The 7764-nt window shown below is 43.9% G+C and overlaps 1 protein-coding gene across 4 annotated transcripts in view; it reads right to left on the minus strand.

The window, feature by feature from the left end:
• The window catches only part of LOC141434187 (fatty acid 2-hydroxylase-like), a 106137-nt gene that overhangs the window by 40473 nt on the left and 57900 nt on the right, over nt 1-7764 (minus strand). The gene's annotated exons all lie outside the window — the stretch shown is intronic.

Consider the following 7764-nt stretch of genomic DNA (forward strand, 5'->3'; position numbering starts at 1 on the left):
CGTCGTCGTCGGAGGAGTCGTGGCGCTCGGAGTCGGAGTCGTCGCACGACTCGCCCTCGGAGCTCAGCTCGGCCGCGCCCGCCGTCCCTAGCTCCGCTGCTGCCTGCTATGGACAATCAAAATCAATTTACGTAATAAATGATAAAAAATACAAATGACATTATCAATAATCTAAACGAGCTTATTATTGAATCTGACTTAGACGATTTTATTTATACGCAACAACACGACGAGTTCTACCTCCTTGTGCTCCTTACATAGGAGGGTTATGGGAAGCTATAGTTAAATATGTAAAATTATGTACGAATATGTCACGATTGCGAAATCATCTAAAAGAAAACAACGTTTTCTCTACTATCGGAACAATAATTGAAATTAATTATTGAACACCTTAATCTGCTCTATGCTCCTTAAATCGGATGTTCAAGGGAAGTTGAAGTCATATCATAACCAACCATAAATCAATTAAAAACTGGGCTTTTTTTAACTAACAACGGAACGCAAAAATTGTGTGCTGTGTATTATGTCTGTTATTCTTCTCAATATGATACCAATTTCGACGTGATATGTATCATATTGTTGCGTTTTGGGAGCGCTCAAAACTAGTAGCCCACATCACAGTTGTTTTCAAACAATAAAAAAGAAATCGTTTATTGTAAAAAACCGTTATTTGCTACTAGTGCAGGCATGAGTCTGTAGTCATTTCCATGCGCAGCGCTGGCTTTCAGTCCACTTCGTTATCTGTAGGTACTCTGTACTGCCTTAAAAAACGGCGGGTAGACTTATGTAATAAGCATGCTTTATACATTATACTTTTATAGCTCGTTGCCATTATAACTTAAGTTACAAATTATAATTGCATCCCCAGTTGAAATGAAGCAGAAGTTAGCGCCATCTATCCGTTCTACTTGTAAAGCTCCATGTGAACCTTCGCTAACATTCAATAGATGACGTTGATTACGTTGAACGCGTGTGTATATGGCGCAGTCGGTAGGATCTCGGTCCGGCTGCTGTCCAGGCGTACAGTTAGCACAGTCACTAACCTCATCCATGGGGTTGAGCGTGATGGTGAGCGCGGAGTCGTCCCAGGCCATCTCGTCCTTGGCGGCGCGGGGCGGGGGGCGCGGGGGCGCGGGCGCGGGGGGAGCGCGCTCGAGCCAGCGCCACGCCTCCCGCCAGCACCAGCACGCCGCACGCGACCACGCCGATCAGCAGGGCCACGTGGTCTGCACGCACAGACAAGTCTATTACTCAATCTCTTGGGAGACATGATTTAAAAAATTTTTGGGGGTTTAGTCGCCATAAGTTGAGGGCCATAGACAGTGGGCCTTGCTTTTGTTTACTTATTTTTATTTTCGTATGAGGTGCTTTATAGATCCATCATGGAGGACTGGGTAGAGAGGGCCCAGACAGCGCCGGACACTCACCGGGTAAAAAACCCGGCTGCACGTCTCGAACTTCCTGGAGCTTACTACGGGCAGGAGAGGGTTTGAGGGGTTTTTTATCCACCCATAGTATTGCTTCAGTCAAGGCTCTGCGGGGTGCTTGGAACAGTTTTTTGTTGGTCGCCTTCCTTGATCGACGTTGAACACGGTTATAACACGGTATGGCGAAGAGAAGGGGGACAGAGTCTTTGCTATGACCCACTTTGGAAATCAGGGGCGGAGGGATAGCTTGGCTTTTCGCCGAAAATGTTCTTCCTAAATGGTTAGTTTCCCGTCTGTTTACCCCAACATGTAACAGGATAGAATGAGAGCTATCGTTTTTTGTCTCACTAGATGGCGCACTGTTGCGTGAGGTTTTTAAGTATGGCTTTCAGTCTGTTATTACGGGCGTGAAAACAAAGTTTAGATTAAAATCATATTTAATACACCTTAAAACTGTACCATAAAAATATCGAGCATGCCACAGTGCATAGTCCCCGTTTTGGTCGGAAAAAAGGGAGGACAAAGGTTTCCGAAAGACAAAACTGTCTCAAAACACAGACATTCATTGCCCCGGAACGCATATTTGCCATAATTAATTTCAGATATTGCAAAATATTCACAAAATTATTCTAATTATAAATAAACCCGCGTAGCTCACCCAAAAACTATGAGATTTGACAATTCGGAGACCTCACGCTACACTAGCGCCTCTAGTGGCAAATTCATACGCGATAGCCCTCATTGTAATATATTATATTCTGAACAGTTTAAATATGAAACAGTTGGGAAATGAACCATTTAGGAAAAACCAGGATACCAGGGTAGGGAGGGGACATTGCGACCCCTTGTGGTGTGTGTGTGTGTGTGTGTGTGTACTGACTGGGCGCGGGCTGCGGGTGCAGGTCGAGCAGGCGCGCGGCGGGCAGGTCTGCGGTGTGCGTGTCGCGCTGCGCGTGCGCCGCGTACACGCGCGGCTGCTGCGCGTGCCCGTGCGCGTGCGCCGGCTGCAACACACAACTGGCTAAAGACGGATTGTCAATCGAGGAAACTACTCGTGCCAGGGTGGAATCGTTCCACAATCAAATTTTGATGATTTCAGAATGATTTATTTGACAGCTGTATGAAATGCTAATATGACATTTATAGAGATAACGTTCCAACCTGGTCCGCGATTCCGTTCACAACAAACAAGCTAATGTCCTGAAAATTCTAATTAGTCCGATAGTTAATTTATCAATGAGTGATATGACTCCCTGACGAGTTTCTGTTATTTTATGCGACACATAGCTGTGGTGTTTAAACGTACATACAAAATTCTAGTTGTACTTACCTGTTTGTCTCTGGCGACCGCGTCCATCTTGTCAGCGACGCCGCTGGGGTGCAGTTCACGCGCCAGCGCCTCGCCCGACATATGCGGGTGCACCACCGTCAACTGGCAACGCACATGTTAGCAGGGTCAACTTCAGAAGGCTTATGAGCTAGTTAATCGATTTTTACACCCAACAGTCCTCATTCTGTATGCTTATTGGAAGGTAAAAGCAAAACCCATCAGATGTGTACTATAAATTTAAATGTCCTACTTTAAACCTAACTTCATACGAGATAACTTTCCGAAAAAATAATTCATTCACTCATTTTCGTAGGTCTATATCAAGCGACTTGCCAACACATCATGAACGATAAACGTAAGTTATGATTAACTAAACTGCATATTAATCTTAGTTCATAAAACGACTAATATTATAATGCGCGTTTTTTTTATTAAAGGATCATATCAGATATACAGCGAGAAGCCAGGCAGGCTCCTTACCCCAAAAAAACACCCCTTAAGAGCGTTTATTCCTGCTGACCTGGCAACGTATATATATATATATATATATATATATAAATTTATGTGTCTACTCCAATAATTATTCGTTATAGACTTTTATTTTCTTTAAAAACCGGTCATAAACATTAATTCGTTTTTAAGTCATGACATCCCCTCAAGTCACCTCATTTTGGAGGTTTCTGGGAAGCGATCGTTAAAAGAGTAAAGACTCACAGTCTGTACATATTCGTTGCTGGTGAATCGGCCGTTCAGCTCGGAGCAGGTCAGTTTGAACACACGGTTGAGATAATACGCTGGTTTCTTGTTACTGTACTCGATCTCACGTAACACCTGGGCAAAATATGACACATTAGATTGTATAATTCACAAGACATAATCTTTTTCGGTTTTGTTCTATGCTATAGACCAAATATCCTTGAATATTTCTGTTTCCGAGCTATGGAGAGAAATCCGGGTTTCTTTACGATACGAATTAGAAATGAGGAGATACGTAGAAAAACGAGGTCACCAAGCTTTCTTAGCTTAGCTTACTAAGCTAGGCGAATTAGCCGTTGATCTGGCAATGGGCAGGCCATATAGCACGGAGAATAGATGGCCGTTGGGGCCGAAAAGTTCTCAAATGGAAACCGCAGGACGTCCACCAACGAGATGGACGGATGACCTGGACCCTTTGACCGCCACGGTCGGTAAAACACGACAGCTGAAAAAAGTGCTATACCATAGTGGCCACGTCGGCATTTCGTGCCCCATATGGAACGAATTTCAGAAAAAAAAATTGTCGGCTGTGGCAACTGTGGCGGTTAAAAGGTTAACCAAAGCCTCACGGTGAATGCTGGCTTCCAACTGAAGCAACTGGAGCTCTATGGGGGAGGCCTATTGCTCCAACAGTGGATTTGATGATTGTTCTTCCTGACCTGCTGATAATTGTGCACGGTGTCGGCACCGGTGAGGATGACGCCGTCGCGCGTGACGGCGGCGCGGATGTCATAGCGCAGCGGCAGCTCGGCGGCCGCGTGCAGTGACAGCGCCTCGTGGTCCGGGTTCAGAGCCGGGTACACCGACACCACGCATGAATCCAGCTTCTGGGTTTCAGCTTCTGGAAAAGCATCTGGATTTGTATACGACCAAGACGAAATAAGTTTTTTTATGATGTACACAGTTGTGACACTAAGGGCCTGTTTCATCACTTGTCGACTAACTTTAAGTGTCAGATAAAAGTAATGCCGTCTTTGTTTATTCGAACAAAAAAAACAGAGACGGCATCACTGATATCCGTCACTTAAAGTAAGTCGACAAGTAGTGAAACAGGCCCTAAGGGGCTGTTTCACCATTCATTGATTAGTGTTAACTGACGGTTAAATGTAATGCCGTCTCTATTTGTTTTCTTCGAATAGACGGAGACGGCATCACATTTAACCGTCATTTAACACTAATAAATGGATGGTGAAACAGCCCCTAAATGATTATGATTATCGACGAATTGATGACATTCAAGATACAGGTTTACTAAATTGGTGTTGGGTGGATAGTTAGGAATGCAATCACTAGCGCCAGCTACTCATGTGTCGTAGCAGTTCACCCTTTGATAACTAGATGGCGTTAGTCACTACACTAATACGCCAGGCCACAATATGCAGTATATTATACTTCGTAGTATACTACGACCAATACCAACCACCAAACCAACCAAACCAAATAACCAAATGTTTTTTCCTAACTAGGTTAGCTGTAAGAGATCCCTTTTTAGGGATAAGCTCGCCTTTGTTCTCCTCTTGTGTATTTGTATTTTTATTTTTATGTGCAAATAAAGAGTTTACATACATACATACTACGTAGTGCAAAATTCGATCTTCGTATCTTGCCGTCCCGCTGATACTAACAATATTTGATGCGAGAGTGAGAGGGACGGTACGATACGAACTTCGATTTTCGTAGTAGTCCCTCAATTCCTACCTCCCCTGGCAGCCAGTACGCGCACGCTCAGCTCAGGGAAGACGCGCAGGCCGGCGCGGAAGTGCGCGTAGTCGCGTGCCGCGTCGTCTGTGCCGTTGATCAGGATACTGGGCGTCTGCGGCTGCAGCACCATTATGTAGGACTCCGCCGGACGGGCCTTGATTATGCGCCCGTTGTCGCAGCTGCATGAACAAAGAGCTCGTTATAATGGTCGCATACCGTAGAAAAGAAAGAAAGAATATGCGTTTATTGACAATAAGTTAAGTATATAACGTTAAACAAGAAGGGTACCTATTCTAAAACTAAAAAGAGGGAAAGAGAGAGTTGCTGGTGAAATATGTGGCAAAATCTTACCTTGCCTTCTTAATCTTACTCTTTTACCAAAAAAATATCTTTATCTACAGTATCTACACCCATATAGTCAATCCTCAATTATGCGTTCAAAAACCATAGGTATTGACCAGCATACGCCATTGGATTCTATTATGAGCACGGCTGTATCGTAATGAGATTTCATACACCATTACAGCACGGGGAGTGGGGGGGGCGCCGCGACCCCTTGCAGCAGCAGGTCGTCGCGGGCGCAGCTCGTGAGGCAGATATACCTACCTAGTTAGAGTTAATGCAGGTCATTCTCAATGGTTCGCGGAACACATGATAGAGGATTTAATTTATGAATATAGATAAAATATTGTACGCAACTGTACGTGCTCTAATCTACTGTAAATTGCACCACCTGCTAAAATGTATTCCTTATTTCTGTCCATTGTAAAGGCTGCCTGGAAGAGATCGCTCTGAAGCGATAAGGCCGCCTATTGCTTACCTTAGAAAATCTCTATGTACCTATATACTTGTGTTCTCTGTACTGTTTACTGTATTGGTGTGCAATAAAGAGTTATTGTATTGTATTGTATTGTACGTAATTAGGCCCTTAAAACACTCGTGTGACCCTATTATGAAACGAGGCTACGCCTACATTCCATAAACCCACACTCGTGTTTTAAGGACCCCTATTACAGTTGCATAAAATACTATTATCTTATAATTTGCTACGGAGATAGTTTTTATCCCAGAAAATCGAACAGTTTCCGCAGGATAGCGTTACGCATAACTGCAATGCTGGGTACCACTAAAACGTTTTATATTGTCTCTCTAAACGCGGGATCAGCTTTAGCCAAACAAAAAACTCTTATTGCGTGGACGTAAAGGGTTTTTTTGTCGGCTTAAGCCGATTCCGCGTCGATTGATGTGGGGAGACCCTAAAAAAAAAAAAAAAATCATTTATTCAGTAAATAGGCCGCAATGGGCACTTTTACACGTCATTTTTTAAAACTACCAGCGCTTTCGGAAAGACCATCATTGCCAAGAAGAATGCGCCGCAAGAAACTACTAAGACAGTGTAGTTGGTGGTTAAAGCCGTGGGTCACGGTGGATGCAAGCCGCTTCCAACCGAAGCAACTGGAAGTGTATCATCATCATCATCATCATCATCCCAGCCTATATACGTCCCACTGCTGGGCACAGGCCTCCTTCTCAGAATAAGAGGGCTTGGGCCGTAGTTCCCATGCGGGCCCAGTACGGATTGGGAACTTCACACACACACAATTGGATTGCTTCGCAGGTTTGTGCAGGTTTCCTCACGATGTTTTCCTTCACCGTATAGCTCGTGGTAAATTTACCAAATGTAATTTCGGACATGAATTTCGAAAAACTCAGAAGTGCGAGCAGGGTTTGAACTCACGATCCTCTGCTTGATATACCAATACAATACAAATATTCTTTATTGATCACCAAAAGCAGTACCACCAACCACTCGGCCACCACGGCTTGTATGGGCAGAGGCGTCTTTATCTATAGTGCAGGGTGTGCGTTGCACACGGGCGCTACATGGGCTAAAGACGCCTCTGTGTATGGGGGAGACTTATGTCCAACAGTGGACGTGCTACGGCTGAGATGATGATAATGATGAGCGTAGCAGTGCGGAGGGCGGAGGGCGGAGGGCGGAGGGCGGGGGGCCACTCACGTGATGGTGGTCTGGACGTGCACGTTGCGGCGGCCGGGCGTGGGGAAGGCGCGCGCGTCGCCGTACGCCACGCGCCGCAGCAGCGTTTCCACGTCCGCCACGCCGTCGCCCTCCACAGACACTGACTTCAGGTCTGATCACCAAACAAAAGGTATTAATATATATAGGTATGGTAACGGGTTGGTGTTCCCTTCTTCCGCAGACAGAAATTTCATAGGATTTGTTTCAACGGAAAATGTTTCATATAACATTTGTTTCAATGATTATTTACTATGTAGAATGAATGATATTTTATAGAAAAATAGTTCAATGAATATTATGATCTAGTTTTTTTTTTATTTAACTAACTTATCGAGCTCTAGAATTATTTATACAAAATAGTTATTATTTATTATTATAAAAGGTTAGAAAACGCTGCTAGCAGAAAACTTCACCAGAAAAATAATTGAAATGTTTTATATTATAAGTTTTTAACTATAAATAATATGAGAATATAGAATATTTAATTTGTTATTCTTTGAAAGAAAGAA

The sequence above is a fragment of the Choristoneura fumiferana genome, chromosome 13 (genome assembly GCF_025370935.1).
Source record: "Choristoneura fumiferana chromosome 13, NRCan_CFum_1, whole genome shotgun sequence".
NCBI lineage: Eukaryota > Metazoa > Arthropoda > Insecta > Lepidoptera > Tortricidae > Choristoneura > Choristoneura fumiferana.